General features: G+C 48.3%; 1 protein-coding gene across 3 annotated transcripts in view; it reads left to right on the plus strand.

Moving 5' to 3' along the window:
- The window catches only part of PC (pyruvate carboxylase), a 252297-nt gene that overhangs the window by 189952 nt on the left and 44689 nt on the right, over positions 1-17656 (plus strand). The window lies entirely within an intron of this gene.

Raw genomic sequence — 17656 nt, forward strand, 5'->3', positions numbered from 1 at the left:
TGCAATATTTAAACGATATGTACAGAAATAAAACCATTAATAGGCACCTACCTCCCTCCTACAATTGAGGAAGAATACACTTGGGGGGGCAAATATTTTGAATTCTGTGTACAGATCTGGTCACCTCACCTCAAAAAGGATGGTGCAGAGTTGGAAAAAGTTCAGAAAGGGGCAAAATGAACTCGCTCCCAAAGGAGGCAGTGATGGCCACCAGCTTGGATCAGTGTTTGAAACTCCCATTGTTCTAGGCACATTTTGCGACAGAGAATTTCATTAGCGCTAGCAGTTTCTGAGCCCTGGGTGCAGGACTGCGCCTAAGATTTCAGATTAAAACTGCAGAATGGAAGGAAAGGAGGACCTTTTTCTGCCTCCCTACTTCCAGCTACTCTCTGAAGACTGGAGAAGAGACCCACTTAAGAATATTAGGGGGTGGGCAGGGGAAGGACTAGACCATGTGAAAAATAAACATAATATTTTAGCTGCAGTTCATTCATTTTCAGCTTTGTATTATTGTTATAAAAAAGCGCGCCTAGACATTCCGTTGTTGCGCCCATCACCTAGGTTTAATGTGCCATTTAGCACCTAGCTTTCATATCTCAGTTTCTAGCACAGACTTGGATGGCTTTAAAAGAGTGTTGGGCAAATCCGTGGAGGAGAAGGCTATTGAGAGCTACTGTCCGTGATACCTATGTTCCACATCCATGGCTGAAGCCAGTAATGCTTCTGAATGTCAGTTGCTGGAAACCACAGGAGGGGAAAGTGTCTCAGTCCAGCAGCAATAGGAGGCTGACAAGAAAATTGGCCTACCTTACAGGAACAGTGTAAGGGGACTTTCCCAACCTGCTGCCCTTCTGATGTTTGGGACTCCAACTCCCATCGGCACCACCCAGCATAGCCATGCTGGCTGGGGCTGATGGGAGCTGTAGTCTAAAATGGCCTTGGTGGCAAGGGCTGATGGGAGTTGTGGTCCAAAGTAAATTCCCCAAGTTTGGGGAATGCTACCGCAGAGATGGCAAAAAATACCTTCGCCGCTCTCGGGGTCCTCTGCTTCTAGATCTGTATTGTAAGGTCTTTTCAAAGTAGGCTAAATTAGTCTCTGGTATATTTCTGTTTTGAGCCTTCCTAAGTGAATGAGCCCAGGACTTGGAAGTAAGATGGAGTTCAGGAGACATTCGGGTGTGCATTGGTGGGGGGGGGGGGAGCAGACAGTGACGCTCAAGAGAGATCTGCTCTCCCAGCCTTAATTCAGTGTTGCTGTGCGTGTCTCCTTCCCATCCTGAGGTGCGTGGGAGGAGAGACTGAAGTCTCCCCAGAAGACGGGAGAGCAGCACACCGCTGTCACAATGGGACAATGATGACGGATGATTGGGAACATGGAATGGGATTGCCCAGATATGAAAACATATTGGCACAGCAGGAAGCCATAATTTAGTGCTAATTGGCCAGACGGTCCTAGCCAACTGCGCCTCAATGATGATCGATGGCGCCTCGTTAGCATAAAGGGGGGCATGCAAATGGCGCAACCGCGGGATGCACCTGACAGAGACCAGGGAGTAAACAACGGGTTGCCACCTTTTGCCCCGGCCTTGCTCCTGCGCCTTTAACAACAGCCGGAGCCCAAATAAATTTTGCAGTTGAAACTTTCCCATACTTCTTATTTCTGTGCCACATTTTCTGAGTGTCCAGCTGCTCATAAAAGCACAGGAGTAGGGCTGGGAGCAAGAGAGAAACACATGGCAACTTTCCAGCGTTCTCAAATGTTTCCCTACAGGGAACATTCCCAACTCTGCCATGTAAGTTGTGAGCATGTTGCAGAGGATGTGGGGGCTTCATGCAAGTTTGCTGGATCAGATCATTTGACTTGGTTTGGCCAAGCCACTCAGGCATCTCTGTTGCCCTGGGCAACAACAAACATCTCCAGTAACTCACCTCTGGTGTTTTACTGAAGAAGACGAAGGACGGTGAGCAGGGAAAGCTGCTAACTCAGGTGGCCTTAAAACAAAAGGGTTGGGTGATTCTGCAGAGAGGAAGCTCTGTCAATAAATAGAACTTCCATGTTCAGAAGCAGCCTACCTCTGAACACTGGGGCCCTGGAGAGAGACAGGCCCTGGCTGTTTTCTTCACACCTTGCTAGTAAGCCTTCCAGAGGCACCTGGCTGGCTACTGAGAAGACAAACTGAAGCTCTGATCCAGCAATAAAGGGCTTGCGTACTTATGGCTATATTCTAAGCCTCACTTTTCCATCCTGTTTTGGGGCCCTGTGCTTCCTCTGCCTGCCTGCCTGCCTGCCTTGCACAGTGATAACTATTTTGCACATAAGTGATGTTCCTGTCACTGTCCTGGCGACTTTTGGGAAAATCTGACATTGCTGGTGTATATATTTATTTATGAAAATATTTATAGGCCTCTATTCACATACAAAGATCATAGCAGTTTACATCAAGTGTACATAAAAACATACAATAAAAAACACAGAAAAAAGTTAAAATCAGAAACCAGCCAACCATTGTGGAAAGATGCATTCTTGATGGTTTGCATAAGCCTAACAGAATAGAAAAGTTTTCAGCAGGCGTTCGTTTGTTTCATAAAATTTACACACCACTTGATTGTAAAAACAAACAAACCTCTAAGCAGTTTACAAAAAGATAAAAAAAAAAGTTGGCCACCATTATTAATGTGTTTGTATCAGCCAAGAAATATCCCAGGTAGCATTCCAGTGTCTTTCCAGGGTGCTTCCTCACAAGAGGTCAAAGTAGCCTATTACGTTCCTCTCTACAAAGATTACATTAAAAAAGGACATCCAAAGTTTTGACTCCTTCATCTCTGCAGGGACACAGATGATCCTCATATGTGGCTCCTTGATCATGTCCTTCCAGTATTGCGGAAGGGAGACTGTTAAATCTGGCCCTAGAAAAGAGATAGCAGAACTTGAGGATATTATCTAGAATATCTAGGAAACTAAAAAGTTAAACCAAAATATATCAGAGAGCAAGTTCTACAGCCTTTTGATAAAGAATATTGGCAATCAATAGCCTTGATCCATTGTTCTGAAACAAATTATGCAGAGGAATTCTATTGTGTGCAGAGGAAAGTCCATAGAGAAGCCTAATGCACACGGTATAATAGAATAATAAAATTCTATTTTGGAAAGAACCCCAAGGATCGTCTCATCCAACCTCCTGAAATGCAGGAATCATGCCTAAAGAATCTCTGGTAGATGGCCATCCAACCTCTGCTTTAAAACCTCCAGTGGAGGAGAGTCCACCACTTTCCAACAGCTCTTACTGCCAGAAATACCTCTTAACATTTAGTCACAACATCCTTTCCCGTCACTTGAATCCATTTGGGTCCTACTCTCCAGAGCAACAGGAAACGAGTTTGCTCCATGTGATGCCCTTCAGGTATTCGAGAAAGGCTATCATATCACCTCTCAGTCTCCTCTCTCCAGGCTAAGCGTCCCCAACTCCCTAAGCTGTTCCTCATAAGGGTTTGTCTCCAGACGCGTTATAATAAGACCTTTGAACCTGGGGCTGATTAAAGCATATTTTTGTAAGAAATGAAGATAATCTGGAAATGGCAAAGTCTGATCTAGGTGAGGGAAAGAGAGCTGTCGCCTTCCCCTCCGTCCCCCAAAAGAAATGGCACCACTGTAATAGTTCATATATTTTATTATCTGCAGTCTTTCTCTCTTTCCCTTTCTCTCTCTATAGGCTGTCCTCCGTAATTACCTGTCCTGCCTCTGAAGGAGCCACTCCACACAGCCTCCTCTTTATATAATACAATAATTCCAAGCCATTCTTGTCCTCACTCTCTGAGCTTAATTTCCAATCATCTTCGCCCCTTGTCTCTGTGCAGTGCTTGCCTTGAGAAGGGGCGGGAGGAATTGATGGATGATGGCGGGGTGGGAGGGAGAGGAAGAAGGCGCTCAAAGGCTGCTTAGCGCTAACAAAGCATCTTCCACCCGCAGCCAGACATTTCAGTGAGGTTTTTGTGCGGGTTTTGTCAAAGGGCCTCAGCTCAGAGTTAGAGCGTCTGCTGGGCAGGCAGAAGTTCCCCGGTGGCATCTCAAGGTAAGGCTGAGAGGGACCACAGCTGCCTGAAACCCTGAAGAGCTGCTGCCAGCCAGTGTAGACATTACCGTGCTGGATGGAGCAAAGGTCTGACTCAATGTGAGCCACCTCCCTATTTCAAACCTCTATCCAGAACCATGAGGACTAGAATCCTCCTTCGTTTTCAGGGAAATAAATGTGGAAGGTCCCAGGTTCGATCTCCAACTTCTCCAGGCAGGGATGAAGTCCTGGAAAGCCACGGCTAGTCTACAGTTTCCTGTACAGTCGTACCTTGGTTGTCGAACGGAATCCGTTCCAGAAGTCCATTTGACTTCCGAAAACGTTCAACAACCAAGGCGGGGCTTCCGATTGGCTGCAGGAGCTTCCTGCGCTCAATCGGAAGCCGCGTTGGACATTCGGCTTCCAAAGAATGTTCACAAACCAGAACACTCACTTCTGGGTTTGCGGCATTCGGGAGCCAAAACATTCGACTCACAAGGCATTTGGGAGCCAAGGTACAACTGTATTCCTATTTAAGTAAGTCCTGAAGCTCAGTGATAGAGCACTGCTTTACATGCCAAAGTTCCCAGGTTCAATCCTTGGTGTTTCCAGGTAGGGGAGCCCACTCCTAGTACCTTGGACAGCTGTTGCCTGTCAGCAGAGACAATGCTGAGCTAGAAAAGGCTCTGACCCAGTGTAATGCAACTTACTCTGGTCGTGCTGCTTTTAATGTTTCCTAATGTTAATGTTTAATGTTTTAATATTTCTGCACACCTCCCTAATAGTTTATATAAATGGTTTTATGAATAAAAAGACAGAGAACCTATGGCCCTTGAATGCCAACCCTAAGCAGCCTTCCCCATTCCCCCCTCCCAAAAAAACCAAGCCAAGGCACCAATTCTTAAACAGTCGATCAGCTTGCGTAGCTCAGGGGTGCCTAGAATTCCGTCAATCTCAGCACACAAAACAATACAAATTGTTAGGGTTAACACCACTTTTATCTGTTCCTCTTCCTAGGCCTTTAACAGATACTCAGCATGGGAGGAGAGTCAGTGTGGTGTAGAGGTTAGAGTGTCGGACTAGGACCAGGGAGAATCCAGGGTTCGAATCCCCACTTGGCCATCCTGAAGCTCACAGGGTGACCTTGAGCCAGTCACCATCCCTCTCAGCCTAGCCTACCTAAGAAGATGCTTGTTGTGGAGATTAATTGAGGAGCAGGGAGAACCATGTAGCTCCTTGAGCTCCTTGGAGAGAGAGAAACATTGAGATATAAATGCAACAAACAAACAAACAAGGATTTCCTGTAAGTAAGATGGAGGGGAGTCTCAAATTATATCAGGAAGGGGATGGTGTGGGTGGCTGTGCTCTGGATCTGTGGCTGAACAGCGACTTGGACTCTCCCCTGCCCGTTTTCTTGTCCATCACCAGAGCACATTGTCCACCCTTCCATTTGCAGTCCAGATCAGTCGCACCTCCCTGCCAAAAATGTGATTTAAAAGCTCCTTATTCAGTCATTAATTAGACCAGACAAACAGAGGGGGAGATGCATATTAATGTTTCATCTGGCCAAATTTTCCCCACTTTTGAAATCCCAAATGAAGAATAGAGCGACTGCCTTGGCTGACATCCATCTTCAGTAGGAAGTTAATGCCCTCGTGAGATAATTGTGTGAGGTGAGGGGGGAGAGTCCACCCTCTCCACCTGAGGTTGGTTCTCTCTTTAAACTTTTGACCAGCTTCTGTATCTAGCAGAATTAAGCAGTAAAAGATTTCCCGGGGCTGCCTCCCTTTCAGTTGGCAGGAATTTCGTTTTTGCCTAAGTTACTAGGTGCGTGGGTCTGCCTCTGCTGTGGGATGCTGGGACAGGAGTCTTTTTGTAAAGGACCCCTTTTTATAAGGATCCTCCACCCCACCCCACCCCACACACACATCCCGAAAATAATGCTGAGAGGCTGGAGCTTAGGTTGCCCATCTGTCTGGGGCAGTTCTTGTATATTCCAAATCATAAGCAATATCAGGAAATCCAATATCGGGGGGGGGGGGGAATACAACCACAGCATTATTTATTTCATTGTCTCTGTTTTTCTCTTCTCTTCTCCTTCCCCCACCAAACCCCCTCCTCCAAATTACAAAGCAAATGCCGAACTCGTATGTTAAGAATGTCAGAAGAGCCTACTGGATCAGGCCAATGGCTCACCTAGTCCAGCATCCTGTTCTCACAGGGGCCAACCAACCAGGTGCTCCAATGGGAAACCCGCAAACAGGAGCCAAACACAAGAGCCCTTCCCCCTCCCCTGTATTTTCCAGCAAGTGGTATTTGGAAGCATTGCTACCTCCAACTGTGCAGACACAGCATAGCCATTGGGGCTAGTAGCCAGTGATAGCCATTGGTCTTGTTTTTGCTAAGTCTATATGCCTAATAAATGAAAACACTTTTCTATAAATTCATCCACAAAGTATACGTTATATAAGCCTTTAATTTGGGTTGCAGTCTTGTCCATTCATGGAAGTCCCCATGTTTTATCAAACCTGGAGAAAGGTGCTTGGCTTTACATCTAGCCACTGCCTGATATAGCTGCTGCTAACAATAATATTGGATCCCTTCTCATTCTTGTTGTGGCTTCCATATCTGAACATCCTGGTAAGGCCCCAGTAGGCTCAAAATGAGAATATATAGCCCAAGATGTATTTGATATGTCAGACCATAGACAGGTCGGCTGAGATCTCCTGGTAGATTTCCATGTGGTTTGCAATCGACTGGCAGAGATTTGGACTCTCAGAAAGAACAACCACAAAATTGCTTCCTGCACCTAAAATAGGCTGTCGAAATGGGATTTAACAAGAGTGGGCTTGTGTGTGAAAGAACTGTCGGCTGAGCTCTGTTCAGTAGTAGTTCTCACAGCAAATCCCTAATGCTCCAAATGTGCTCAGTCTTTTAATTTTAACTGCATGGTTGTTTTTTTGCACCTGGCAAAAATCAGACAACATTTGACTGGCAGATCTTGGGGTACTCGTAAAATGCAAAATTAGATCTGTCGAGCCTGAAGTCCGCCCACTCTTGCATTAGATTATCTGTGCCCAGCATTTTCTGATTGGGGGGCATCACTGCCAAGAATTGTCTCTAGGGAAGGGGAAGGAATTCAGTTCGCATTGAAAGGCAAACTTAACCTAATTCACCTTCCAAAATACTTTGTGAAACAAAACACAGCCATTCTTCAAAACGCATACTCCTCTGGATTTTGCAATGTTCTTCTCCAGCCAAGCATTTTGCACAAAAATGCACATACCAGGGCAAAGTGTGCATAAAAGTGCATATATTGGTGGAAATAATGTACAATTGCATTAGGGACATTTTCTTTCCAAGAATGTGTATATTGGGCAAAATTACATCCAAAAATGTGGACATTTGGAGAAATTCACACTACAATGCTGATGAATTTTCAGGAGACCTCTGGTGGGCAGTTTGTGTGTTTTTAGTGGTGTTGCTTTTTTTGAAATGCAAACTGATGTGGTGAACTTCAAACTGGAAAAATGGCAGACTGAGAGAAATTGAAATTGACAGCTTCCCCCCTTCCTAGCTGGTCTCACAAGCTCCAGATTTCCTCCAGCAATGCTCTGAACATCCTTTATTTATATTGCATCTCATGGGCTGAGGCTTCTGCTGGGGCCAAGAAGAGCCCAAGGAAGAAGATCAGAGACAGTCAGAAGCAGCATGCCAAATGATGCAAGGGTTGATTTGGAGCAATCTCCTTCACTCATTTCCCCACTTCAGACAATCTCTCTGATTTGGTCAATTGACTCCTCTCAACAAAACGGGGGCAATGTCTATTTTTGTGGGTGAGGGGTACATGCGGGAGTAGCTGTCTTTCAGTTAATTAGTTCATGCCAAAAGCACATTATCATCCCACAGTGGAGTTTGTCTTGTGAATTTTCCCATTACATTTATGGAGCTCAATTTAGTATGATTTTTTGATGCATGGGGGGAAGAGGTTGACGACAATGCAGCGGTGCCTGTGTATCCATGCTGATGTGGCCCCTTCCATGACTGAATCCCAGGGCAATTCCTACACACACACACACACACACACACACACTCCTCAAAGCCTTTTGTTTCTTAAGAACAGAAGTGCCTGCTGGATTAGGCTCATGGCCACCTAGTCCAGCCTCCTGTTCTTACAGCGGCCAACCAGATCCCATTAGGGGAGATCTGCAACCAGGACCGGAACCCAAGAGCCCCTCCTATGTTTTCCAGCAACTGGTATTCAGAAGCACTATGGCCTCCTCCAACTGTGGAGGCAAAGCACAGCCACTGATAGTTTTCTCCATGAATTTGTCTAATCCTCATTTAAAGTCATCTAGATTGGCCGCCATTGCTGCCTCTTGTTTCGTAGGTTAACTCTGCGCTGCAGGAATAAATGCTTTCTTTAATATGTCCTGAATATCTTCCAGCATTCAGCTTCGTTGTGTTGTAAGAGAGGGAGAATAACTTTTCTCTATCCATTTTTCCATGCAATGGATAGTTTTCTAAACTTCTACCATGTCTCCGTGCGCTGCTCTGGTTCGCCAGAAGCAGCTTAGTCATGCTGGCCACATGACCCGGAAGATGTATGCCGGCTCCCTCGGCCAGTAAAGCAAGATGAGTGCCACAACCCCAGAGTTGTTCGCGACTGGACCTAATGGTCAGGGGTCCCTTTACCTTTTACCTTACCATGTTTCCTCTTACTCACCTTTTCTCCGTACTTAAAAGTCCCAAATGCTGCAACCTTTCCTCATAGGAGGAGTCGCTCCAACCCCTTGACCATTTTGGTTTCCCTTTTCTGAACCTTTTCTGAACTCTACAGTATCCTCTTTGCGGGGGGGGGGGGGGGAACCAGAACTGTCTTCAGTATCCCAATTGCAGTTGAACCATGAATTTGTATGACAGCATTTGTACGATCTGTTTTTCCCATCACAGCCCGTTCTCCAAACCTTCAACCCTAAGATTTGATATCTTCTTCCCAAGTTAATCTGAGCTCCATGGCAGACACTGCTGTCAATGCCACTGTGTTTAATTGCTCCCTGTGGCTATGAAGTGTGACTTCATAAGAGATCTTTCAGCTTGGGAAATGCCTAGCTCTGTCTTGCTTTGATCTCGTCTTGGAGGTTTCGTGTGTCCCCATTTGCTGCCTCCTCCTCCAACCCTGCATTTCCCCTTCCACTTTTACAACCCAGTTTGGAGATGGAACTGGATAGAGTGAACTTTGAATAACAGCCTCAATCTCTCTCTCTCTCTCTCTCTCTCTCTCTCTCTCTCTCTCTCTCTCTCTCTGTGTGTGTGTGTGTGTGTGTGTGAGAGAGAGAGAGAGAGAGAGAGAGAGAGAGAGAGAGAGAGCGCTGATCAAACCCAAGACACACAGCATGGAGTGCTTCCTTTGCAAAAGGGAATGCAAGGATACCGGGATTAACAACCAGAGCACAACCTGGGGTCTTCTTTTGCAAGGGATTATATAGACAAATAACTAGACTAAAAATGAAAGCACAGAGCTTTGTTACCTAATCAAGTACAACACAGCCCTGGAAAGGGGGAAATAGGCTTGCCGCTCTTTGAAACAGTGTCACGGGCAAGAGAGTCTCAGCGCATCTCCCTTCTTTCTCAGGCCACATTTGCACCTGTCTCCAGTTCTACCAATTTGCTGTTGGCATTTTTATCCAAGTGAACAGGTCACTGGGGTGGACCCTCTTGCTGTGAAGAATGGGGCTGTAACCTGAACTGGAATAAAAAAGCCATTAGTGCAATGGTTCCCAAAGTGGGCAGTACTTTCTCTTGGGGGGGGGGGGGGTGCTAAGCAGCAGGGAGACAGTGAAGGTATAAACAGCTATCAGGGTTTGAAAAGTTGAATTAATTCAACAAAACAGTTTTAACCAGATTTTGAAAAGGTGTGCAATTAATTGTTACTGTTTTGAATTTCATTGTGTTATCATCTTGCTTAGTGGGTTGTGCAGACCGCTATTCTGAACAATTCTTTTTACGGGGTCAGCGGAAGGGGGCACTGGGGATGAGTTTATGCAACCATGGTAGCAGTAGTCCCAGAAAGTTTGGAACCACTGATTTAGGGCAAGGGTGGGGTGAGCGGAAATCCCAGAGGGAGGTCAGTTTTGCAACAGGCAAAATGGACACCATCATCTTGTGTGAACTTCATTCATCTTGCTGTGGGGGGCGGGGGGGCTGTGTGTGTTTCCTTCCTGCCCCATCCCAGAAAGGATGTCTTTTATCTCACAGCTGTCTATGGGGGCAAATCTTCCTTTCCCTTGAGATCTGATGAGAGTTCAGGTCTCCAACGAACACAACCCTGTTTGAAGGTGTGGGGAGGGGAGCAGCCCTGAGGAATAGTGCCTTTAATATATATATATATATATATCTTTCTGCAGATAAAAAGCCTTTCTCTTTAAAAAAAAAAAAACCTTTCTCTTTGAGCGCCAAAGCCACAGAGATTACCATGAGCTCCTCAGGGGTCTTAGGAGCTGTCTTAGCTGGAAGCTGATGGACCCATAATAATGACCCAGAGCACAGCAGGCTGCCGATCTCTCTGGTACATGCATTATACCCATATCCCCCCGCAACTTCCCATGAATTTATTTATTTTTAATCAAAACATTACTTTTGCAATGATTTCAAGGCAGTTTACAAAAGGTGTTTTCTTTTAAAAAATAACAACAGACAACCAATCCAAGGCCAAGTTCATAGAATCGTAGAGTCGGAAGGGATCCCATGGGTCATCTAGTCCAACCCCCTTAATAGTTTGACCCCTATTAATCTGATGTGTCCCATCCCAGTTATTTCCATTTGATGCTCAAACGCTCATAAAAGTTCCTTTGAAAGTGTGGAGGTCCTTAAACCACCAACTACCCCTCTACATTTTCTTCCTCTCTTCGGACAACAGGCATTTTGTGCTGATATCCTGTCTAATGCTACATAAGAACATCAATTCAACATTCTGCTCTCACAGTGGCCAAATACCCCTAAGAACCTAGGAATCTGCATAGGTTTTGCCTCTGGATCTGAAGATTCCATAGGAACATAGGAAGAACCTGCTGGATCAGGCCAAAGGCCCATCTAGCAACCTTCTCTCACAGGAGCCAACCAGATGCCTATGGGAAACCTCCAAGCAGGATTTGAGCACAAGAGCATCTCTCTCCTCCTTTGGCTTCCAGCAACCGGCATTCAGAAGCATTGCTGCCTCTGGCCATGGAAGCAGAGCAGAGCCACCCAGGGCTAGTAGCCATCATTATTATTACAGTTAATTTATTAATCGCCTTCCACACCACTGCCTCAGTAGCACCTAGCAGCCAACAGACCGCATAGCCATCGGGTACGTTTCCCATCGTGTCGGGATATGCTTCTACCCCCACCCCCACCCCCAATCCGCCACTTTCCAAATTTGTATCAGGGTGAGCGGGGAGAGGTGACGACATGTCAAAGTCTGGCCAAGCACATCTGCCTCCCCTCCGGTTCCTCTCCGCCAGCCGGGCTGCCTCCCCGCAGCCTGTTGAGGCAAAGCGGATACGACAGCGATCGGTAACCATCGGGTCGGCGTGGCTGACGGCATCCGTGGTAGCAGTTGACTGTCGGGAAGAGTTAGGGTCAAAGCAGGGGTGGGGGTGGGAGGGAAAGAGGAAAGGGCTTGTTCGGCTCCAGATCATAGCTATCAACCTTTCCCCTTTTTTTGCGGGAAATTCCCTTATTAGCATTGGGAAACAGCAGGGAGGGTTGACATCTATGCTCCAGATGCGTCAGAGCATTGCATCAAATTGCAGAGGAGGAGGGAGAGGGCTGTCTCCCCCCCCCCCCAGCCCCAGCTTCCCTCCTCCTCCTCCTCCCCCCCCCCATTTCACGGTGGAGGGGCTGCAGTGGAAGCAAAGGTCCGGCAGTCACCATGGGGCAGAACTGGAAGGACACCACCACCTCCCAGACCACATGTCTGAGAGCTGTCAGGACACATCTCCACCAGAGAGTGCACAGCCGGGAGGGCAGAGAGAGATACCTTCCCCTTAAAGTTAGCAGGAAGGCTGCATGTTTTCATTGGGAAGCATCTGCTTTGAGCAGTTGGCCCAGTTTTAGGCAGCTGCATCCAGGGGGTGGGAGAAGGAAGCTGGGTGGGGCGCCGAGAAGAGCTGTTTTGTCGTTGCCACAACCTGACCCCTGCCTGGCAGGGAAGGGCACTGCAGGTCTCCATGTGTGGTCAGTATTTGTCTGTTGGGGCAGCAGAAGCCCTTGGGGACAAGCTTCTGCTCAGCAGTCGAGTATCTGCTTTGCGTGCAGAAGGTCACAAGTTCAACCCCAGGTATGTCTCCTGCCTGAAACCCTAGAGATCTGCTGCCAGTCTGTGCAGACAACACTGGGCTAGAGGGAAGGTATATGGAACTTATGGGCTAGAGGTATATGGAACTTAATTCTTCCCTCCTCCGTAAGGCAGGGGTTGCCAACATGGTGACCTCCAGGAGCTGTTTGTTTATTATTATTTATTGCATTTATATCCCACCTTCCTCTGCCCCAAGGAATTCAAGGTGGCATACAAGGTTCTCCCCAGCTCCCCATTTAAGCCCCACAACGACCATGTAGGTTAGGCTGAGAGGCCGTGGCTGGCCTGAAGCACCAAGTGAGCTTTGTGGCCAAGTGAAGACTCGGTCAGGTCTCCCAGATCTTCATCTGACACGCTAACCACTGTTGGGCTCCCAGCTCCCACTAGCCCTAGCCAGGGATGGTGATGATCATGATGAATGGGGGTCCAGCAATATCTAAAGGGTGCCATGTTGGCTACCCCAGTCTAGGCTGGATGATGAGGAGTGGTGGGAGGCTCCGGCTGGAGAACCCCCTAGGGAAGCCTCAGAAGAGGAAGGCTCAGAGCCAGGGGAGTGGTGGTGGGACACAGAATACAGGTCAGAGGATGGAGGGGAGGCAGAATGGTTCAAGCAACAGGCTTGAGTGAGAGAAGAAGTAGAGGCAGAAAGCGCTGCAGTTACAGGGCAGGCAGCTGAGGATGATGTGGGGGCTGAGACTGCAACAGATTCACAGGAGCCTGCCGATCCTACTGTATTCAGCTCCCCTCCCTCCTTGTCTCCAAAGGCTCAGAGAGTTTTGCATGTAGCAGAGCAACAAGCTCAGAGAGCACAGGGGACCCTTCCCCAATGGAATTTAGGACTGCAGGGAAAACAGCCAGATGAGGAAGAGATTTGGGGGAGTTGGGAGGCCCAGATCGTCAATTCTGGCAGCTGCTTTACTGGGGCCAGTCTTGCCATTGGCTTCTCTGTGTGTATTCTACTTCCTTGGATAAAGAATTAGCTTCACTGCTCATCTCCGAGTCTCCGTGCTGACCTGCAGCTGAACCAGCCCTGACAACCTGCCTGGTTGGGGCTACCCATATGGTGCCAAACCTCACTCAACAGCAGAGTTGTTGAGTGGGCTGGAGAGGGGTTGAACCCCTGGTCTGTTGCAATGGGAGCCACATAACCCTGCCCTGATTTTTTTTAAAAAAATGATTTTATTTCATTTTGGCTTGGCTTTGGAGGCTCTTAATATATGCATATAAATTTGCATGTGCAAAAAGGGCCTCGGCCCCCGACTGACAGCCTTGCTCAACAGAAAGCTGCAGTCGACCCAAGACTCCCTGAAAAATGTCACTGTGGTAGACCCCAAAGTTTGCAATGCTGTCTTTGTACCATTTGCTCTCTTCCTTCCTTCTTGGCTCCAGCACCTTTGCCTGACCTTAATAGCCTTGCCAACCATCTCCACAGTTGGAGGGAGAAATGCTTCAGAATGCCAATTCCCACAAGTGCATGATTGCCCAGGGTGGTGTAGTTGTTTGAGAGTTGGACTAGGACCTGGGAGACCAGGGTTCGAATCTCCACTCAGCCATGAAGCTCACTGGGTGACCTCAGGCCAGTCACTGTCTCTCAGCCTAACCTGCCTCACAGGGTTGGTGTGAGGATAAAATGGGGAGGGGGGAGAACTGTGTCGCCTTGAGTGGAATATAAATGTGATGACGTGCTTCTGTGTATTTTACAAATTAGGGCTGGGCCTTTCTGCCCATCCCTTGCTCCTCAGGGCGGAGGGAGCAGGAGGGAAACTAATCGCCTCCAGTTATGATTGTATTGCTTGCCTGGTAAGCAGAGAGCTCGTTGCGTTTTAGAGGCGGGGTGAGGCTAATTGGGATTTTATTGGGCACGAGGACAAGATCTATTGCTTGTATTAATTATTCAAGGGCAGCCTTGCCTTTTACCCGCACATGATGCTTAAAATAGATTGCCAAGCTGTGGAGGAGCAAGCCAGAGGGATGCAAGTGCAGGGGAGGGGGGTGGATCCTGGGAATTGCAGGCCGGCCAATAGGATCCAGCCTTTTGCCATTGCACACCCCACGCCCATCTTCCCAGCCAAGGCAGCAGCCTAAGTGGGGGGTGCTCTTTGTACATATACGAGAATTTACAGTTCGGAGCACCATGTGGCAGGAGGATGAGGTGGGACACGTTTGCCCAGTTTGTGCCACTTCCACGCATAGGTCTGCCCAATATTAATCTATCATCATCATCATCATCTCACCTTTTTCCTTCCAAGCTGCTGATTCTGTGGAGGTGTACATGGCTCTCCATCTCATTTAATCTCCACACCAACCCTGTGGGGGTAGGTTAGGCTGAGAGAGGTGAGCTTCATAGCCGAGTGGGGGGATTTGAACCCTGGTCACCCAGGTCCTCTTCCAACACTCTTGACCACTACACCACGATCTGCTCGATTCCATTTTAAAAGCTTTGGCATTTTCGTCCCTAAGAGACATGGCATTCCCAATGGCTGTGGGAGAGGTGCACGATCCTGCCTTTGGGCCTGGGAGTAGGGTATCCACCCATCCCCCCCACAGCTCTGTTTCCCCCGGTGCTCAGCACTTCTCTCAATTTGCATGTTCAGCTCTGTGAGAGAGCATGGAAGACTAGTAACTAGCTGAACGGAGAAAGGAGGGTTGTGCCTTGTCATGTGGGATCAGAATCAATCTTCTGCCACACACGTTAAGGACTTCTCAGGCTGCTCTGCTCTGCCTGCAGCAGCCTTCTAGGGCAGCCCCGCTCTCTCTTTCCCCAGGCGCCTGCGGGGATCCCCAGACTGTGCGTTTGATGGAGAGTTGGGGGAAGCCAGCTTTCTGCAGGCAGGAGCTGGTGCTTTGCAGTGGAAATAGGCCGGCCAGGAACGCTTGTGCTGGACTCTTGGCCAACAACCATCTTTCTCCTGTGTCTTTAGCATCCATACCTTCAGGCAGAAATTCCAAAGGTGTAGCCTGATCCACTCTGTATCTCCAGCTGGGGTGGGCAGGGGCAGTTGTACCTGTAAGGAAGCAAGAAGGACTTAGAAATAACCTCTTCCCCTCCCTCCCCCTTACATTGTTGAGGCCTAGCCCCTTAACCCTTTACCTCTCGCTCTAATGAAGCTTTAATAGCCTTTGACCAACCAGATGTTTTAGACTAAAACATCCATCAGCCCATGCCAGCACAGCCATACTTGTTGGAGCTGCACTCCAGAACCACTGTGCTGCATGGGCCTGATGGGAGTTGTAGTCCAGAACATCTAGAGGGCGCCAGGTTGATGGAGACTAGTGTAAAGCAAAAATCGTTCACGACCCTTCCTTGCCATCCTTCAGGTTGCCCTTCAAATGGAAGCAAAGACCAGCCCCGTCCTCTCTTTTTCTTTTGAAACGCTTCAGCACAATATACCCTGGTGGCACAGTATGAGTACTACATCATGGCAACATTAAAGAATAAAATTCACATTGCATTGTGACAAAGTAAATTCTGTGGATCATTGAACAGTAAGCTTGAAGTGTTTACATATAAATGGGGCCAGTTGGTGCCTTTTCTCCTGCCTTGTCTTCACCCAGGGTTGTCAGCGGTGGGATACGCCTTCAGATTCCTGGAGGAGAGGGCTATTGATGGCTACTAGCCATGAGGCTGTTCTTCCTCCACAGATGCAGGCAGCAATGCTTCTGGTTCCCAGGGGTTGCAAACCACAGGACGGCAGAGTGCTCTTGTGCTCCAGTTCTGCTTGCCCGTTTCCCATCGGCATCTGGTTGGCAACTGAGAGAACAGGATGCTGGACTGCATGGGTCATTGGCTTGACCCAGCAGGCTCATCATATGTACTTATGTATTAACATATCAGTGGGGCTGGTTCCTGCCTTTTCTGCAGCCCCATCTCCACCTGTGCTGTCAGAGGTGGGATAGGACTTCCCTCCAGTGAACTAGCTTGCAGCCATGGGGTGCAGACTGTTGACACTTTTCACACACACCCTCCTCACCAACACTTTCCCTAGTCCAGTGATTACTGAACCTAAAAAGCTATCTCAAAACCAATCTCCTTTCTGGCTGTTTTTCCAGATGATGCTATTGGGAAATTACACCTTTCCTCCCCCTCCTCTTCCCATCACCCCAAATGATAAACCAGCAGTCCCAGCCCTGTGTGCCTAAGCCAGTTTTGCTCTGAAACACCCTTGCACCCATACCACAGCCACACTGAGCGACCCGATTCCCTTCCAAGGCAACCACCCCGAGCTCTTGAGTTTTCCCTCCTCGTTCAAAGACTGAACCGGCCCTGCAGGGAAACAGAGTCAGTGAGTCGGCATGTCAAGGGAGCCAGAAGCTGCTGCTGCTGCTGCGGTCTTTCAGCAGTGCTAGGAAACCACTGGAGCAGGGGAAAAGGTATCCGAGGTCTCAGCCGCCAGGCGTCATGCTGCTGCTGCAGAATTCCGGTCTCTCTTTCAGGGTTGTTGTTGGGGTTTCTCTTTTGGCAGCCTGACGTGGTCAAACAAACAAGCAAGTACAGGCGTGGACAGCAAAGCTCCCAGGGGTGGGAATTTGGGCTTTTGCCTGAGTTACTCTGTACAGCGCCTTGCACATCAGAGCAACAAAATGGCCTGGGCCAGGCTGCCTGTTGATGATTCCCGCCCCCTCCCCAATCCACACACACTCAGGGCATCAATGCTCAGGGTGTCTCCCCTCCACCACCCGAATTTTGGCGGGTGGGTCTATGTGACACCTCTGCTGTGGGGTGCTGGGGTAGATGTGGGGGAGGAGTATTTTTGTCAGGACCACTTTTTCTGAGGATCCCCTCCCCCCAAAAAGATTGTTGATTGTTGAGAATCCTGCATTGCAGGGGGTTGGACTAGATGATCCTCAGGGTCCCTTCCAACTCTACAATTCTGTTATGCTGGGCCTCCGTACAAACCTTAGGCTGTCCATCTGCCAGGGTGGGTCTGGCCCTTGCAGCAGGCAGCTCTTGCAGCTGGCTTTCTCCCACATTCTGCAACCATCCGAGCATCTCTGGGTAGGGCTGGGAATGCCCACCCTCCTCCTCCCTGACACCCTGGAGAGCAGCTGCCAGATAGTGTAGACAGCACTACACTAGATGGACCCAGTGGTTGGGCCCTCCATTGCTTCAGGAGCAGTGCGAAGGATATGGCGTACAAGGAGAAGCTCAAGCGCCCCATTCCTTTCCTCATTGCCTGAAATGTTAGAAATCCCTAACACTCCATAAACAGAAGCACTTAGGTAAATCAATAACTCTGCATCTTAAGGGAAATGTGAATTGTATAGGGTT

The sequence above is a fragment of the Lacerta agilis genome, chromosome 17 (assembly GCF_009819535.1).
Source record: "Lacerta agilis isolate rLacAgi1 chromosome 17, rLacAgi1.pri, whole genome shotgun sequence".
Lineage (NCBI taxonomy): Eukaryota > Metazoa > Chordata > Lepidosauria > Squamata > Lacertidae > Lacerta > Lacerta agilis.